The sequence below is a fragment of the Chlorocebus sabaeus genome, chromosome 9 (genome assembly GCF_047675955.1).
Source record: "Chlorocebus sabaeus isolate Y175 chromosome 9, mChlSab1.0.hap1, whole genome shotgun sequence".
Lineage (NCBI taxonomy): Eukaryota > Metazoa > Chordata > Mammalia > Primates > Cercopithecidae > Chlorocebus > Chlorocebus sabaeus.
The window spans coordinates 63,681,205-63,699,507 of record NC_132912.1 but is presented as its reverse complement, the minus strand read 5'-3'; the positions used below and the strand labels follow the sequence as shown (position 1 = coordinate 63,699,507).

At 42.1% G+C, this 18,303-nt stretch overlaps 1 pseudogene; it reads left to right on the top strand.

Annotated features, from left to right (window-relative positions):
• The first annotated feature begins 16,690 nt into the window (after positions 1-16,690).
• LOC103215955 (ATP synthase F(0) complex subunit C1, mitochondrial pseudogene) lies at positions 16,691-17,544 on the top strand (annotated as a pseudogene).
• The last annotated feature ends 759 nt before the right edge of the window (positions 17,545-18,303 follow it).

Genomic DNA, 18,303 nt, shown 5'->3' with positions numbered 1-18,303 from the left:
CATTTTTCATATCAAATGTCCATTCAAGATAAAGGTAACCAACATAGATTGGCCCCTGCACTGGTTTTAAAACATGGCTGCAAATCGTTTGGTACTCCTCCTAGTGAGAGGAATCCACTCCTCTTGAATCTGGGTGGATTTGAGACTGCTTCACCCAACAGAGTACGGTAAAAGAGGCACTCTGTGACTGCCAAGGCTAGACCATAAAGGGTCATTCAGTTTTGCTTTCTTTGCTGGAATCCATTCTCTTAGAATTCTGGGCAGCCATGTAAAAGGTCCAATTAGCCTGAGGTCGCCATGTTGTGAGAAAGCCCAAGCCATGTAGAAAGGCCATGTATGGGTGTTTATGTCAAGGGTCCCATCAGAGCCCAGACTTGGAATCATCCAAGCCCAGGAGTCAGATATGTGAGTGAAAGTCTTCAGATGCTTCCAGCCCCCAGCCAGTAGCCCACACCCTTTTTACTCTTCCCAGTTGAAGCCCCAGACATCAGGGAGCAGACAAACCATCCTCCCCACTGTGATGTGTCTGAGTTGCTGAACCACAGAACCCATAAGCATAATAAAACAGTTGATGTTTTATACAATTAAGTTTTGGGGTACACTGTTAGCACATTACAGAGCAGCTTTTTTCCAGATTTTCCTATACTACAGTTAAGCTTATCAATGCTGAACTTCATTTCCCAGTCACCTTGCTTTGCTGCTACTCCCACAGTCTTTTGAACTATCCGGCATTTGAAGGATCTGAGATTTGAACTCGAGAAGTGTTTCTGACCCCCTCACTCTACTAGGTGATCTTAAGCAAATCGTTTCATATCTTTGGGTCAGTTTTCTCTTCTAAAAGGATGAGCAAAACCTGCTTTGCAAGATTCCCATGAGAATCAGATACCATGGATGCAAAACTACTTTCATGGAATTTAGATTCCAGATTTTTGGCAAGATCTGGGACAGAGGGCAGTTTTAATCTTCCTTTAGTTCCAGTCTTTCAAAAAGCATATTTGCCCAAACAAACCAATAAGTCGATGCTGCAGCCATCGGAAGAGCAAGCACACTTCTTACCATACACGAGGGGCTTCTAAAGTGTGTGTGTGTGTGTGTGTAATTTAATGGTGGGCCAGCCTGGTGATTTTGAAACAACTCAAGTGTCTGACATGAAAGCGAGCGACAGTATTTGGAACGAGGGCCATGAAATGCAAGTACATTGCAAATCACTCAGTCGTGCTGTTGAGGGAATCATAGTCACTATATATATTTTCTTAAATGTAGTTTCCCAGCAAACCTCTCATGAAATTCATAACTGTGGCTGACCTCTGCTACATGCTTGCCACCACGACTTTCTCTTCCACTCTCAAATATAACCCAGGCTTGTAAGGTACTTGTGGCAAACACTGTTATCATTCCCAACCCCTTCTCCCTTTCTATTTCCTTCTATAGAATTCAGGAAACCAGTACTTGCTATCTCAGCTTCCTATGCATCTAAGGGTGACCAGAGTCCATAAGGAAGAAGCAAAAGCCTTCAGGAAGAGGATTTTTGTAAAATATTTCTCTTTCCTGATATAAGGGCACATAATGCTGATGCAGCCTTTCCCACTTACTCTTTCTTTTTTTTTTTTTTTTTTTTTTTTGAGACGGAGTCTCGCTCTGTCCCCCAGGCTGGAGTGCAGTGGCCGGATCTCAGCTCACTGGAAGCTCCGCCTCCCGGGTTCACGCCATTCTCCTGCCTCAGCCTCCTGAGTAGCTGGGACTCCCACTTACTCTTTCTACTGCCTTGAAAGCATAAGGGATGGAGCTGCAGCAGCCATCTTGTGAGAATGAGGAAAACTCCAAGAGTAGTATCTGCTCTGATATCTTTGACCCAACTCCCTTTCATTCTGTACAAAAAAGTCTCTATTTTTGTAGCCACTGTAGTTGCATTTTCTAGTGCATATGCAGAAAATTCTAACTGATATGAAATTGCAGAAAATGAGGTGTGTGATTGACCATTGGACCCTTCTTCTGTAAGTGAACAGGTAAATGTTACTTCTCTGACCTTTATGAGGATGGCAGAAACAAAAACTCTTAAGTATAAAATCATTTAGAGCCCATGTGTGTCACTCTCTCAGTAGGTTAAAAAAAAAGTGACTTCATAGACACTCCCTTTATTTCTCCCTGTAGCTTTGCCACTCTGCTGGCTCAGTGCATGATATTCTCCTGCTCCAACTACTGCCACAGCCTCCCTAGTTACCTTCCTCTCCACTGTGGTACCCTCTCAGTCATTCTCCACCCTGCAGCCCTTGAGGTTTTCCTAGAAGCAGATATTATCCTTATTCTCCACCATTCCAATGCTCCTTCATGAAAGCCTTCTCTCTGCTGGGAAGACATTCCGAGATTTGGCCTCTACATTTCTCTCCACCTTCTCCCCCAGCCAATTCTTTTGTAGGGGCACCTCACTACAATGTTCTCAAGCTCCTTAAACTCTCAGCTTCAGCCACCCTGAATTTTAAAATCCCCTCTCTCACCATTCTAACCCCTCTGCTTGGCTATTTCCCTCTCACATACTACAATTTTTTCTGATGTGTGTATACACACACAAACATACACACACACATACATATATACTGCTCTAGATTTGTTGCTCCTCTCATGTGTCCCCAGTACTTTCTGGGGACATGTGTCCCCAGAAAATACACAATAAAAGCCGCTATCTTTCTGACTAGGTGGTAAGCTACCTGAAGGCAGGGCTTGAGTGTGTCTTGTCCACTGTTGTAATGCCAGTGCCCAGAGAAGTACCTGGCATGTAGTATTAGAAGGAAAGAAGGAAGGAAGAAAGCAAGAAAGAAAGAAGCCAAGGAAGTAATAAAGAAAAGAAGGGAGGGAGAGAGGGAGATGGGAGAGTAGTCTGATCACTTTCTATTCACCTCCTTGTTGTTGGAGGGACCCTCTGCCCTAAATAATATGAGATGGCTGAACACACGTCTGACACCATACAGCTGAGAGAAACAGCAGGCTTCTTAGCCATATATACACACAGCCCAGAGTGGGAGAACACCACAGGCCTGCAGAACCGCACGAGAATTGCTTGGGAGCAGAGAGAACTGGAAGGAGTCGTAGCAGGCAGACTTTGTAGTGACACAGGGGTGGGGTGACCCTTCATTCACTTAGGAAGGTATGATTGGCTTGTTTGAATAATTTTGTGGTCTGGCAGGGACATAACTAGATTAAGTTCAGGGTGACTTTTCAGTTACCACCAGGGGTACTCAGTGTTGACTGGCTGATCCAGTCCCTGTTCCCAACCTCCTTATCCCTATCTACTTTCCATCCAGGCCTGATCATATGTCCTAGTGTTGGTCAATGGGACATAAACATAATTGTCTGTGGAATTTCTGAAGAAATTCCAGAGAAAGCTTTTGCTTTCCTCATTAAGGTAATATTCTGCTCTCCTTATTTTCCCTCTTTGTTCCTGCTGGAATGCACATCTGATGGCTAGAACTGCAGCAGCCATCTTGTATTCACTGGAGATAGCCAAGACAATCATAAAGGTTTGCAGCATCTGAAAAAATTTGCCTCTTATTCATTACTTCTCAAGAGGCTATTGTATAATTGAGTTTACTTTTTTTACACAAGATTTAGTCATACAAATTTTCGTACATCATTAAGTATTCTTTGTAAGTATCAATTTAGACTGTCCACATATGATTACATTGAATGGATACACTATAGTATGTCTTTCTTACTATTTTCCTATTATTGTGAATATGGTGTTTTTTTCATATTCTGTATCATTCAAATTTGAGGGATTGAGAGTTACAGCTAGCTGTGCACTGTGATGGGCTGCCATTGGGGTTAGTGCTTGGCTGGACACTGATTTGAATGCCCTCTGGGTTTCAGAAGACATGATGAATGAGTTTGGAGCTTGAAAGGCTTGGAAGGCATCTATGCAGTGGTGATATATTCTAAAGCATGGAGGATACTCACATCTTCCCTATAGGATCCAGGCCCCAAGCGAGCTCAGTGGACATTCCACCTGTATGCTGGAGAGATCGGGGGCTGGACTGAATTGGAGAAGTGTTGCCTATGAGGCACCAAAGCTAGTGTGGAGAAACAGAATCACCTTTTAAAAGAGCCAAGGTCATTTTCAGAAATTTATAAAATTATATGGGCATAGCAAGAATGAAAATAAGAAAATGAGAAATGGAGTCATAACTGGAAAATCCAGAAAATATGAAGTATGTCATGTGGTTGCAGTCAGGGCCTGAGGCCACTGACACCAAGTAGGCAATTGGTGTCCTGCTATAAGATGCCTGGCTGCTAAGGTGGAGGTGGATACAAGAGCTAAAAGGAGCCATATCGGCTAGGTAACTCTCCTCTTTATTTTTTCCTGATCATTTTCTAACTTTTTAAAAGAGTAAAAACCTCTTTGAATAGAAAAACAAATAGTGTTCCTATTTCTGTATATCCTCTCCAGCATCTGTTGTTTCCAGACATTTTAATGATCACCATTCTAACTGGCATGAGATAGTATCTCATTGTGGTTTTTTGATTTGCATTTCTCTAATGACCAGTGATGATGAGCTTTTTTCATGTTTCTTGGCCACATAAATGTCTTCTTTTGAGAAGTGTATTTTAATATCCCTTGCCCACTTTTTGATGAGGTTGTTTTTTCTTGGATCTTGAACCAGAAATACCATTTGACCCAACAATCCCATTACTGGGTACATACCCAAAGGATTATAAATCATTCTACTATAAAAACAAATGCACATGTATGTTTATTGTGGCACTATTCACAATAGCAAAGACTTGGAACCAACCCAAATGCCCATCAATGTTAGACTGGACAAAGGAAATGTGGCACATATACACCATGGAATACTATGCAGCCATAAGAAAGGATGAGTTCATGTCCTTTGCAGGGACATGGATGAAGCTGGAAACTATCATTCTCAGCAAACTAACACAGGAGTAGAAAACCAAACACTGCATGTTTTCACTCATAGGTGGGAACTGAACAATGAGATCACATGGACACAGGGAGGGGGAACATCACACAACAGGGCCTGTCAGGGGCTAGGGGGCTAGGGGAGGGATAGCATTAGGATAAATACCTGATTAGATAAATACCTAATACCTAGATGATGCATGATGGGTTCAGCAAACCACTGTGACACATGTATAGCTATGTAACAAACCTGCAAGTTCTGCATATGTATTCTAGTACTTAAAGTATAATAAATAATAATAATAATAACTAAATAAATAAATAAACGATTTTTAAAAAAAATAATTGCTGTCACTTAAGTGAGATGGAGTTCCTGACCCTATATTCTTTGGCTTCCTGCTCTACTACCCACTGTGGAAGCCCCTAAAAATGTTCAGTAGTTATCTAGGGATCATAGACCGTCCCACGACAGTCCTCTCAGCAAAGCACGACAGGGACAATTTTCAGCTCTCTTTCAGAATATGATGAAATCTACTAATTACCTTAGGAAAAAATTTCATGTGCACACATACATAAAACTTTACTCACAATTTCAGAGTGTTAAGAACTCCACTTTATGAACAAGAACATTGAAATCCAGGGGCCATAACTGGCTCTTTCTCACTTCTCTGCTACTTTTCATTTCATTCTTCAGAATTTTCTTCTTGAATCCCAGCCTGTGACTGGACATCCAGATATCCGAAGGGGCTCAGGAAACACAGAGGTAAAGTCGCCATGGGAAACTCTCTTCTATGAAACTAAAGTTGCTTACAGGCAAGAATAATTAAAGAGTAGAGATAAAGAATTAGGGTAAACACAGCTGTTGTTGGTACCCGAATGATGTTGAGTGTTCCAAAATCCACCTGGGAAATCTGTTCCTTCATCCAGGCACTGTGAACCTGGATGAAGAACAGAAGATTTCCCATGTGGATTTTGGAGCACTCGACATCTCCAGACCTCAACAACTTCCCCCTGTGCTCTAGCGGACTTCTCACGTGACAGAATATGCCCCACTCTCTTTGGGATGACCACTAGGTACTTACCCATTGTTCCCCTTTCTTAGTCCTATCTAACTTTTCCCTACAGAGACTCTATCCGTCCTCCCTTAAGCCTCACTCCACCTCTGAGAGGGTGAACTTTTTCCTGCCTTGATCCTCATCTTGACTCAGTACCCTGCTCCTAACTTGCTTCTAACCTGGGCTTCTTCTATTGTGTTTTTCCGTGGGAAAAACCAAAGCTTTGTCCAAAGGTTTATTCATGGAATAATAGGCCCGGAAAGAAAGCCTACCAAATGAAGCAAAAAGTCAGGAACTAAACCTAAAGAACAAATAACAAGTACTCGTTGGGCTCAGGGGAAAACAATTCACAAGGGCTGTGGAAGCCAAGTTAGGCTTCACGGTGATCCCTGGATTTAGGCAGTGTCTTGAAGCCACCACATTTATGAAGCTCACCACATGCAGAGTTCGGTGCTAAGTATGCACTATTCAAGCCCTCTTAGTCTTCACATTAACTCAAGGTAGGCATTACGATTACGTTCATTTTGCAGAGCAGGAACTGCAGCTCAAAGACATTAAGGAACTTAATAACATCAATATTACAGAGCCAGAATTTGGACTCAGACCCATTCGATGCCAAAGCTTTTACCAGACTCCAAGCCACCGATTGATGTAGTGCCTAGCACACAGCAACTGCTTGATCAATATTTGCTAAAATGAATGAATGAAAGAATGAATGAAGCAGTAATTTGAGAATGAGAGGGCTTATATATCTTGTGGATTGTACATCCATGGTGGAGGGGGGAAGCTTAAATGGAGGAAGTGATTATGCAGCTACAGAATTATTGATGTTTATCTTTGCTAGGCTATATGCTAAGTGCTTTAACATTTCGGGACAATCCTCTTGAAGTCAACAGAAATATACTGAGTACTAGACCCTCTGGCTGGCCCTGTATTGGGCCCTCAGGATGGCGAATTACACTCAAGCATTCATAACAGAAATACAGAAGAAAAACCTGTAATATACTTCACACCATGGACAGGGCAATCTGGGGGTTTAATTTACCTACTCTCCACTCACCCTCTACAACCATGAGCAATCCATCACGACTTAGATTTCTTTGGCCTTGGGGATTTTGGAGTGATTGATGGGCTCTGGCTATAGTAAGAATCTACTGCCCCTCTTCCCAGTTCTCACGAACTCCCCATAATAGACTCCCATATAGTGTGAGCAATTTACAGTATAATGAATTTGTTTTATTCTGGTTCAGTCTGGGCATTGTGGCTCCCGTCTGCCTTCCTGTTGTTTTATTTACTCCTCAGCCATTCTCATTTTTGTAGCTATTCCCTTTAGCTCTCCTTTTCTGTAAGGTCATTCTAAGGACAGGATATTGCAATGGCCGAGATGAATTGTGAACAAGTGCAAGCCAGGTGTGTGTTGGTGATTCTCTCTCTCTCTCTCTCGCTCTTCTTTTGGACTCTCTGAAATCTGGCCCATAAAGAAAAATATCCCATGCTCAAGATTTAGAGCCCAAATTCCGATTTTGAGGTCGGTGTCATTCAGATGAATGCCCCGAGCCAGGCACAACAGAGCAGTTACTGGGAGAGATAAGGTGATTCAGTGTCATACCTCCGAGAGCTGTAACTCACCAGGGGTGGGGGGAGACATTTTTGTAACCACTAAAATGTGTAAGGCCAGTCTCAGCCCTATATATTGCGTTTTCCACAATGGCTGTTTCCTGGAAAATCCATCTCTTTCACCAAGGGTGTTAGGGGCATTGAAAATTAGTCAGTTTGCTATACTGGTCTTGTTAATACTTGTGGCAGGACATTAATACAGGATAATAGTAATCACATTGGCGCTAAATATTTACAGTGTTAGTGCAATAGCTTTGAATCTCAACCTACTACATTTGATTAATAGTGATGTTAATGGTGACACCAAGGAAGATAGACTTCCCAGGCTTCTTCTCCAGACAGTATAAATGCTCCAGTGCTAAATGCTTCATTTATATGTGAATACAATTAAGAGTAACTTCTAATTATTTCTGGCACATGCTGTTTAATGCCAGAGCCTTCAAGTTACAGTGGTCAAAGGGTAATGCATCATAACAGGTTACAACATCCCCATGGATTTCTTGATTGACATAAAAATGGTTTTCTCCCCCAAATGATTGACACTATGGCAGGTGGAAAGTAATGGCCAAGCTTCTAGCTGTCCATTAGAAGATCTTCAATCAAGAAGGATATGGCTTTAATAATTAGCTTCCATGTATGGGGGCTGAGACCAGCTGGACTGTGAATGGTGCCCTTTTGGGGACTGAGGCACCTTGGGGATAGTACAACTTTTCAGATTAGTCCCTCAGAACAAATAACTTGAGAAAGTGGTTTCTAAAATTTCCAGTGTCATTTTTTTCCCCTGGAGGGACATAATTGAAACCAGAGGTTTACAGTGAAGCAACGGGTGACCTCTAGCTAGAGGTAGGAAATTTTCCAGTGAGAAGTGTTTAGTTTTGGCTTTGCAGAATATAGGTGGGGACATATATTTACCTTCAAAAACTGGATCATATGTTTCAACTTTCATTGGGAGAAAGAGCAGCCATTGTCTTTCAAGAACTGCAGTGTACTGTAACCAAATGGGTACACCTGAAAAGAGCTACAGAATGGACATCCTACTGTGTTCTAAATGAAACTGTGTGTGCCAGGAGGACAAGGTTTCCTTGGCCTTCCATGGCTCATCTCCCACATTTCTGCTACTTGCTCTACATCATGGCTCTGGTTTGGACAGAGGGTCTTCTATGCGTGCTTGTTCACTGGAGTGTTGGAAGTTTGGGAGGCAAGAAATCCATGGATTTATGGTCTTCTGTCCCCTGAGAAACCCCTGAACAACAAGGACCTGGATTTTCCCTGGGATTAGGACAAATTAACAAACAGAAGAAATAAACTATTAGGCAAAGACGATTCTACCATCCTGGAAAGGCCAATCCTCATGTTTCTGCTTAAAAATAAGACCCAGGCATATTTGTTTCAATGTATATGGCTGGGCTAACACTTCTTAGCTTTCTTGTCTTCAACTTGTTACCCATCTTAACCAAACAAAAATTCAGAGAGTGTCACTCTGAGTGCTGATACGGGAAACAAAAGAACAAGATAGGCTCTTCAAGGAGCTCCCTTTGTATCAGAATGATAAGATGTAATACATACCCCAAATAATGATGCATAGCACTGAAGCACTTGGAAATGATATTCCCCAAGTGTGGTGGAAGTACAAAGAAGAAAATGATTAATATCTCTGGGAAAGTAGAAATGATCTACAGTGTCAGTGAAAGCTTAACATATGAGCTGATATTTAAGCTGAGTTTGAAAAGTGAGTGTAGTTGTGCGAGGTGGAAATCATAGGTGCTTGTGTGTCAAAAGGGTCTTCCCAACAGTGTTGTGTCTAAGAGCATGGCAGCATGTATTCATCACCCAACAGGAGTGTCCCAGGAAGGTGGAGAGGATACAGCAGTAAAACCTCCAAGGGTACATTCATTTACTCAGAGACTGTTTTTAGGAATCTTCTATGTCCAAAGCACTGGACTATGCAATAAACCTTATGATGATGTGGTTAGGGTATTGAAACTTCACTTTTCTTTATTTCCTCTCTCCTTTTCCTGTGTTTTCTTTCCCCTATGAAAGTGACATTATTAAAGGAGCTCACTTTATAAGCACACACATGTCAAAACCTCTTATTTTGTAGTAGTAACAAAGTTCTTGTATCATATCACAGTTGGCCATGCCCTCAAGTTTATTTTTATAATACTACTGCTGTGCACTGCCTTGGGATGTGGGTGAAGGACAGAGGAGGAGGAGAGGAATAAAGAAATAGGGATGGATGGGAAGATTTGCACTAGAAAGTCAAGGTCTTTGAATGCCATTACCTGTAGGGAATGAAGAAACATGGTAAATACTTAATTTGGGAGGGCAATATAACCATGTCTAAGTTTTAGAAAAAGAATACTGTTAGTAAGTGACTAGAGAATGGCCAGAAATAGAAAGAAGAGGGATTAGTTAGGAGGATAAGGTAGGAAGTATGATGTGCTGAGAAACAGCTACACCAGTGCTTGTGAAAATAAACAGGAGGGGTCAGATTGGAGAAATATTCACTGAGGACTCATTCACTGTGGAAGGTGATGGTGTGGAAGTAGGATATCAAAAGTGATGTTGATGCTTCTCTCTTAAGCAGAGTTGTGAATGTTGTGTTATTTCTGACATAGAAAATCCCGAAAGAGGGATAGGTTTGGGGAATTGCATGGATGCACTTCTTCTTCTTCTTTTTTTTTTTTTTTTTTTTTTGAGATGGAGTCTCATGCTGTCGCCCAGGCTGGAGTGCAGTGGTGCGATCTTGGCTCACTGCAAGCTCCGCCTCCTGGGTTCACACCATTCTCCTGCCTCAGTCTCCTTAGTAACTGGGACTACAGGGGCATGCCACCATGCCCAGCTAATTTTTTGTATTTTTAGTAGAGACGGGGTTTCACCGTATTAACCAGGATGGTCTCTATCTCTTGACCTTGTGATCCACCCGCCTCGACCTCCCAGAGTGCTGGGATTACAGGCGTGAGCCACCATGACCGGCTGGATGCAGTCCTTGACTTGATAAGTGTGAGATGTCTGTGAGGTGTTCAGGAGGATTGTAAAAATGTTTTCAGAGACAACTGCTTCACACTTAAGGAACCACTAGATTTAAAGAGAAGGGAGGGAAAGGATAAGGAAAGAAAAGTCATTGAGTAAAAGACAAAATGGTCAGAAAGGTAGGAGAAACTAAAGGACGGGAAATTATATTTACCTAGTATTTATTTTAAATCAAATGCTACAAAGAACTTAACCTGGGTTATGCCATTGAATCCCCACAGTGAGCTTAAAAATGATTTTATTCCACTTTATACATGTGATTGGAAGGTTTCAAAATATTAACTGACATTTCCCTGCAATTTCTTTGTACCCATAGGCCTTTTCCCATGTGGCATCCATTGGCTCATAGAACAGATGTTACAAGAGAAAGTAGGAGAAACAGACTTTTGATTTAAAGAGCCTAGATTTTTAATGTTCAAAAATAAATAGCTCTAGGAAATTTGAAAGGAGGGAGATTTGTGTCTCTGGTTCTCAGTGTTCTGGGAAACAGAAAGGCCTGGGACCATGGTGTGTCCCAGGCTGATGGGTCACAGGCAGCCTCACAGGACTCCTCATGTCCCAGCAAGGTACAGGAGGAGAAGGATTCAAGGCAAAAGTGGCGTGGGAGTAAGGAAGGTCTTTAAAACCCCGCTGAGCTTCCTACTGCCCTATAAAGCTGTGTAGCGGTGAACTGCCTCTTATACACTCAAGAAAGGCATGAGCTAGCTCAGATAGGGGTAAGCCTGAGGAGGCGTTGGTTTCAGGAATGAGAGATGGCTCTGAAGCAACCTTCATGGACTCACAACAAAAGACCAGATGGGAATAGGCATTTCAGCAGATGTCAGTGTTGGGGGATCCTGACTAACCCCGGATGAGAAATCCTCAACCCAAAACTGAACTATTTGAGTCCCTGAGAACAAAGGAAGAGCCTTGGTGGGGCGGTGGGGAAACCCTGAAAAGATTAAGGTTGTGTATCTGCCTGCCAATAGAATGGGAGCTTAAAATACTGGAAAAAAAAAAAAAGGGAAATTCTATTTTTTGCACAGCTAAATTTACAGTCAAAGATTTGTGCTTGCAATCATCAGTAAAACTGAATCTAGGGGAGGCAGTTTAGTGGATTTCCAAAGGCCATGCAGCTGAGCAATGATGGAGTTTGTATATAAGCTTAGGTCTTCCTGGGTCAAAAATCTTTGCTCATGTTGCCATTCCATTTGGATTGCACATTCCTATTTTCTAGAGTCAAGGGGAAAGTGGTCAGCTGTGTCAGGCTGATGGGTCTGGCCAGGACGGTGTTCCTAATCTTTCCTGCTTGTCTCTCTGCAGTGCTAAGGGCAGATGACAGAGTAAAGCAGGCGAAGACCTGACCCAAACCTTCCTCTGGAAACTCCACATTGCTCCCATCTTGATGTGGTTTGGATGTGTGTCATCTCAAAATCTCATGTTTAAATGCAATCTTCAACATTGGAGATGGGGTCTAGTGAGAGGTATTGGATCATAGGCGTGGATCCCTCATGAATGGCTTAGTGCCACCTCCTTGTTGATGAGTGAGTTCTTGCTCCACTCGTTCATGTGAGATCTGTTTGTTTGAAAGAGTCTAGGACCTCTCCTTTCTCTCTCTTGCTTCCTCTCTTGCTGTATGATACGTTGAGCCCCCCTTCACCTTCTGCCATGACTGTAAGTTTCCTGAGGCCTCACTGGAAGCTGAGCAGATGCTGGTGCCATGCCTGTACATCTTGCAGAAGCATAAATCAAATAAATCCCTATTTTAAAGAAATTACCCAGCCTTAAGTGTTTCTTTATAGCAAAGCAGAACAAAACAATACACATCTATTCTTTTAAGAAGTAGCAATCCAGTCACTACTTCTTCTGACATATGAAGAGAAAATTTAGGGATGGATAAAAACATAAGTTGAAGGAGGAAAGAAAGTATATTTTAAAAGTTTATATTTTAAAGCATTTTTTTCTCATTGCCAAGTAAAAGAGGTCTGTTGAAGTGGGGAAAGGAAAGGATTGAGGTATTTTAAAACTAATTATTTAATAAAAATTTACTATATGCCAGAAGCTTAATATTAGTACTACTGAAAGTGTGGCCCATGGAACAATATGGTTAATATCACTTGGAAACTTGTTACAAATTCTTGTCTATGAATTCTTAGGCTCCATTCCAGACCTACAGAATCAGAAACTCTTGAAAGGGGGCCCAGAAATATGTGTTTTAATAAGCTCCTCAATTGGCTATTATGCACGTTAAACTTGCTGAAGCGATGCTATAGAGATATGAAAAGCAATTGACCAGAGATGAGGAAATGGATTATGGAGAATTATGGGTCCAGGTGAACTTGGAAATTATAAGCATGCAAAATAGCTCATCATCGTGGCCATAGGATTCTCAGTGTGAGCTCTTGGTAACAAGCTTGGGGATGGATGCTAAGAGAAGTGAGGGATGTGTTGATCTAAGATTCATGAAATCAGCAGGACACGTGAGCAAAAGGTCAAGAAGAAGATGAAAATGAGGAGTTTAAGAAGCAACTACTAAGAAAGTGTCCTTGATTTGATTAAACCACATTAACCACACGGGCATAGGATGGAAATGATCCCAGAATGGAGGGAGGTGATGAGGAGCCTTATCCCAGGCTAAGAGACTTAAGGATATGCTGATATCTAAGTGTCAATTTCCTGCAGCAAATAACAGGAGAGGTGGAAGTTGAGAGGGTCGGGTAAAGATGTGATGGTACAAGTCATTTCCTGAAGTGGGATGAGGGTGAGAGACAGTAGAAGTCTCTTGCCTTCTTAATCACACTTGAATTCATATTTTTTTCTGATTTCATAAAGAGACCTGGTCACTCCCAATATGGGAACAAATTACAGGAAACCAGAAAGATAATTCCATTTCTGTAATCTCTTTATTGGCTTTATACTTCTGTATCCCACCTCCTGCACCCGTGCCCATCTCAGATTCTACTATTTGCTAAAGGTGACTAAACCTACAATCCACGTCAATCTCCCAACTTGTGAATTAAAGTGGAGTGTCAGGATCTGCACACAAGCCTCACTTCTCCATGAGTTGTGTGTATGTGTTTAATTTTGCCTATCTAGAGAAATCACTTGACTTCTGTGTGTTGCATTAGGCCACTGTCATTAACAACAGTGGTGTCATTTTGATGTGCTCCGTGAGGCAGTGGGTACTTTGAAGTTGAAAGAAAGAACAGGCATGGATAAATAGTACCCCGAGCAGGCTGCTATTGCACCATTACTGCCAGCAATTATTTCACCAAGTGACACATCAGACAAAAAGTCAGCCACCTTCCTCCAGGAAGCGTCTTGGTAGCTACAAGCAGACTTCTGTCTGATTTCTTTTTCTTAACTGGACGGAAGCTTGTTATTTCTCTCACTGGAAGCTTCTGCCTCCCCCTCCATTGTCACCATTGTTGTAAGTAGAGTCGAGGTTTTAGATGCTGGCTTTATGGGACCTTGCACAGGTTTGATGTTGACTGTTTCCTGGGATAAGCTATGTAGTAGCCTTTTCATTCGTCCTTTCCAGGTTTCCTTTTTGCTCAGTTCCTCCCCAGCCTGTCATTATCCTTGACAGTTTTCCTTTTCTGGTTTTGGGAATGCAGATTAGAAACTGAACAGCCATGTCTCAAGAAGACAGCGTTGGATGGACTCTTGTTTTGATCAACATACCCAGCACTAGGTGCAAGGTATTGTCTTAAGCATAGCAACCCAATCTTCATAATAATGATGGTAGGTGCCATTATTATCAGCCCCATTTTTTTCAAACAGGGAAACTGAGGAACAAGGGTGAAACAGAGACTGCACAGCTAATGTTTAACACAACAGGATTCAAACAGGCAATTTGGCTGCAGAGATTACCTGGCTGCCTTCCTGGCTGTGTGTGCTTATGGGAGGGATGTGGTCAGGCATCAGCACTGGGAGTCGGAAGTGGGATAACTAGTTTCTGGTTAGAAAATTGCAACAAGGGAGAGGCTAGATGTATCCATTGATACAGAGTTAGTTCCTGTGCCAGGGATGGAGTAAGGGCCTACATCTAAACCAGCCAATTCACTAAGAGATGCTCGTGGATGTGGGGGATACGGAGTGAGGGTCAGGATGGCATAGCGTGGGTTTAGGACCCAAGACAGAAGCTGACAAGAGAGAGTTACTGGCAGATATTCTTAGGGGTTGGCTGTCTAATTGTTGATTCTGTAGCCACAGCTTGAATGTAGCTCAGCCAAAGGAGAACGTTTTCTGAAATCCTTACCTCTCTGTCTCCAAATATAATGTCAGAGGAACTACTTGTCTGGGTAGTCCCTATATGTGTACATTTTTCTTGTTTTTCCCCCCATAAAACATTATTTGGGTAGACTTTCAGCTTTAAGTGGACTATCAGGGCCTGAAAGTTCTGTCCATGCTTGATTTCCTGGAGTGACTTAAAGAGGGTATGGTTTAATCAGATGGCACATTGGTGGCAATTACTAAGGCTGAGAACTTCGCTCTCCTATTCAGAGCAGGACAGAGAAAGTTCGTCTTAGATGGCTTTTCACCATACATATGGCAGAATATTGTTACCTCTTCACCTCCTTTTCTCCTTTCCCCATTCCTACGCTTAGGAATTGTGCTTTGGCTAAAACTGACTAAAGAGGTAGATCATCACTGAAAACATTTGAATTGTGTTGAAAATATAGTAAAGCAAAGGTGTGCCTTGTAGGTGTTCCCAAATATTGGTTAATTGTTGGATTTATACATGTGCCATAATTCCCAGGAGTCCCTTTTTTATTTTTATTTTTTATTTTATTTTATTTTATTTTTTTTAGTTTTAACTTTCAAGCTTTTAAAGGTGAAGTCAACCAGAAGGTTAGGGTACATGGGAAATATTTTTTGAACATGTAAACTTAAATTTTAGATCCTTCTTTGGAGTAAAACTGGTTCAGGCTTTTCACTGTTTGCAAGGTTATTTCTGAGTTGCAAAAGATCTATCTCTGTTTTTCCCTGTATTCCTATATTCCCCCTGTATTCCTCATTCAATCATGGCAGCAGCAATCCCATGAAAGCATGAAGATACTCTTCTTGCATCTGTAGTGGAAACCATAGCAGCAGGCAGTAACTGTTTCATGTGTCAAATAGATGCATTCCCATCAATTTATAATGCGGACTAGAGAATTTAATTTTCACAAGCATTATTGAGAAACCAAACCCCCCCCCCCAAAAAAAAGACATTAAGTTACAAGGATGTAGCAAATGTAAATTAAAGCTACATACTGCAGGCCAGGCATGGTGGCTCATGCCTGTAATCCCAGCACTTTGGGAGGCCAAGGTGGGCAGATCACGAGGTCAGGGGATCGAGACCATCCTGGCTAACATGGTGAAACTCTGTCTCTACTAAAAATACAAAAAATTAGCCAAGCATGGTGGCGGGTTCCTGTAGTCCCAGCTACTTGAGAGGCTGAGGCAAGAGAATGGTGCGAACCTGGGAGGTGGAGCTTGCAGTGAGCCCAGATCGTGCCACTATACTCCAGCCTGGGCTGGAGTGGGACTCCGTCTCAAAAAAAAGAAAAAAAACTACATACTGAAACCAGAGCAGACAAATCCATACATTGGTCCACCAAAAAGTGAGCATCCTAGGAACTATAGAAAACTTTACATTACCCAAAGAGTTGGGGAGAGTCAGTTTATCATCAGTTTTGGCAGGGGTGGGAGTAGACGGGAAATAACTTTCCAGTAAACAAAAAATATTGTCTGCACAGAGTTTAAAGGGAGCATGTGAAGGTTTTTGCCTTTCCTATATCTACTCTTTCTTCTTATGGAACAGTTCTGTCATTTTCCTCTAGAAAATTATCTGCTATATTTTCTGGCTGTGTGTTCAAGGAGGTATAATACCCACCCCCAGATCCAGGGATGGGCACTTAATCCAAGTCAGGATAAGGAATATATACCCTTGCAAATTTCCTGGACTAATAATTAATAGGATGTTATAAGCCTGGAGCTGCCATTGCCAAGGGCTAAAGCTGGGAGGTGAGTCAGTCATGTTGAGCCAGGTGAGCGCTGTGTGCTGAGCAGGGGTTGCAGGGCAGTGGGAGTGCAGACTGAAAAAATGCAGACCGGTGCACTACTCATTTCTCCAGCTCTGATGTGCTGCTGTACCAGGGGTCTAATCAGGCCTGCGTCTGCCTTCTTCTTGAATAGCCCAGATAATTCATCTAAACAACCTTCCTGTAGCAGCTCCCTACTCCAGGTGGCCAGATGGGAGTTCTAGACCAGTGCTGTCTCACAGGACATTGACACAGCAGCCAAGTCGACTGGTGCTGGGGCAGCCACAGTAAGTGTTGCTGGTTCAGGTGCTGGCATTGGAACAGTGTTTGACAGCTTGTTCATTGGCTATGCCAGAAACCCGTCTCCCAAGTGGCAGTTCTTCTCCTATGTCATTCTGGGCTTTGCCTGTGGCCTTGGGGCTCTTCTGTTTGATGGCTGCCTTCCTCATCCTCTTTGCCCTCCCTGACGGTCACCTGCTTGTCCCTGCTGCTGCAACTCCATGTCATTCCTCATGCTGGGGTGTGCTAAGTTTTACCATTAAATACAACATTTCTCAAACAAACAGACAAAACCAGGTGACCTTTCTTGAGAATGAAGTCAGTGCAGAACAAGGCAGACTCTAGAAACAAAACCATTTGATCTTTGACAAACCTGACAAAAACAAGAAATGGGGCAAGGATTCCCTATTTAACGAATGGTGCTGGGAAAACTGGCTAGCCACAGGTAGAAAGCTGAAACTGTATCCCTTCCTTACACCTTCTACAAAAATTAATACAAGATGGATTAAAGACTTAAATATTAGACCTAAAACCATAAAAACCCTAGAAGAAAACCTAGGCAATACCATTCAGGACATAGGCATGGGCAAGGACTTCATGACTAAAACACCAAAAGCAATGGCAGCAAAAGCCAAAATAGACAGTTAGGATCTCATTAAACTAAAGAGCTTCTGCACAGCAAAAGAAACTACCATCAGAGTGAACAGGCAATCTACAGATGGGAGAAAATTGTTGCAATCTACCCATCTGACAAAGGGCTAATATCCAGAATCTACAAAGAACTTAAATTTACAAGAAAAAAAAACAACCCCATCAAAAAGTGGGCAAAGGATACAAACAGACACTTCGCAAAAGAAGAGATTTATGCAGCCAACAGATACATGAAAAAATGCCCATCATCACTGGTCATCAGAGAAATGCAAATCAAAACCACAGTGAGATACCATCTCACAACCAGTTAAAATGGTGATCATTAAAAAGTCAGGAAACAACAGATGCTGGAGAGGATGTGGAGAAATAGGAACATTTTTACACTGTTGGTGGGAGTGTAAACTAGTTCAACCATTGTGGAAGACAGTGTGGCGATTCCTCAAGGACCTACAACTAGAAATACCATTTGACCCAGTGATCCCATTACTGGGTATATACCCAAAGGATTATAAATCATGCTGCTATAAAGACACACGCACACGTATGTTTATTGTGGCACTATTCACAATAGCAAAGACTTGGAACCAACCCAAATGTCCATCAATGATAGACTGGATTAAGAAAATGTGGCACATATACACCATGGAATACTATGCAGCCATAAAAAAGGATGAGTTCATGTCCTTTGCAGTGACATGGAGGAAGCTGTAAACCATCATTCTCAGCAAATTATCACAAGGACAGA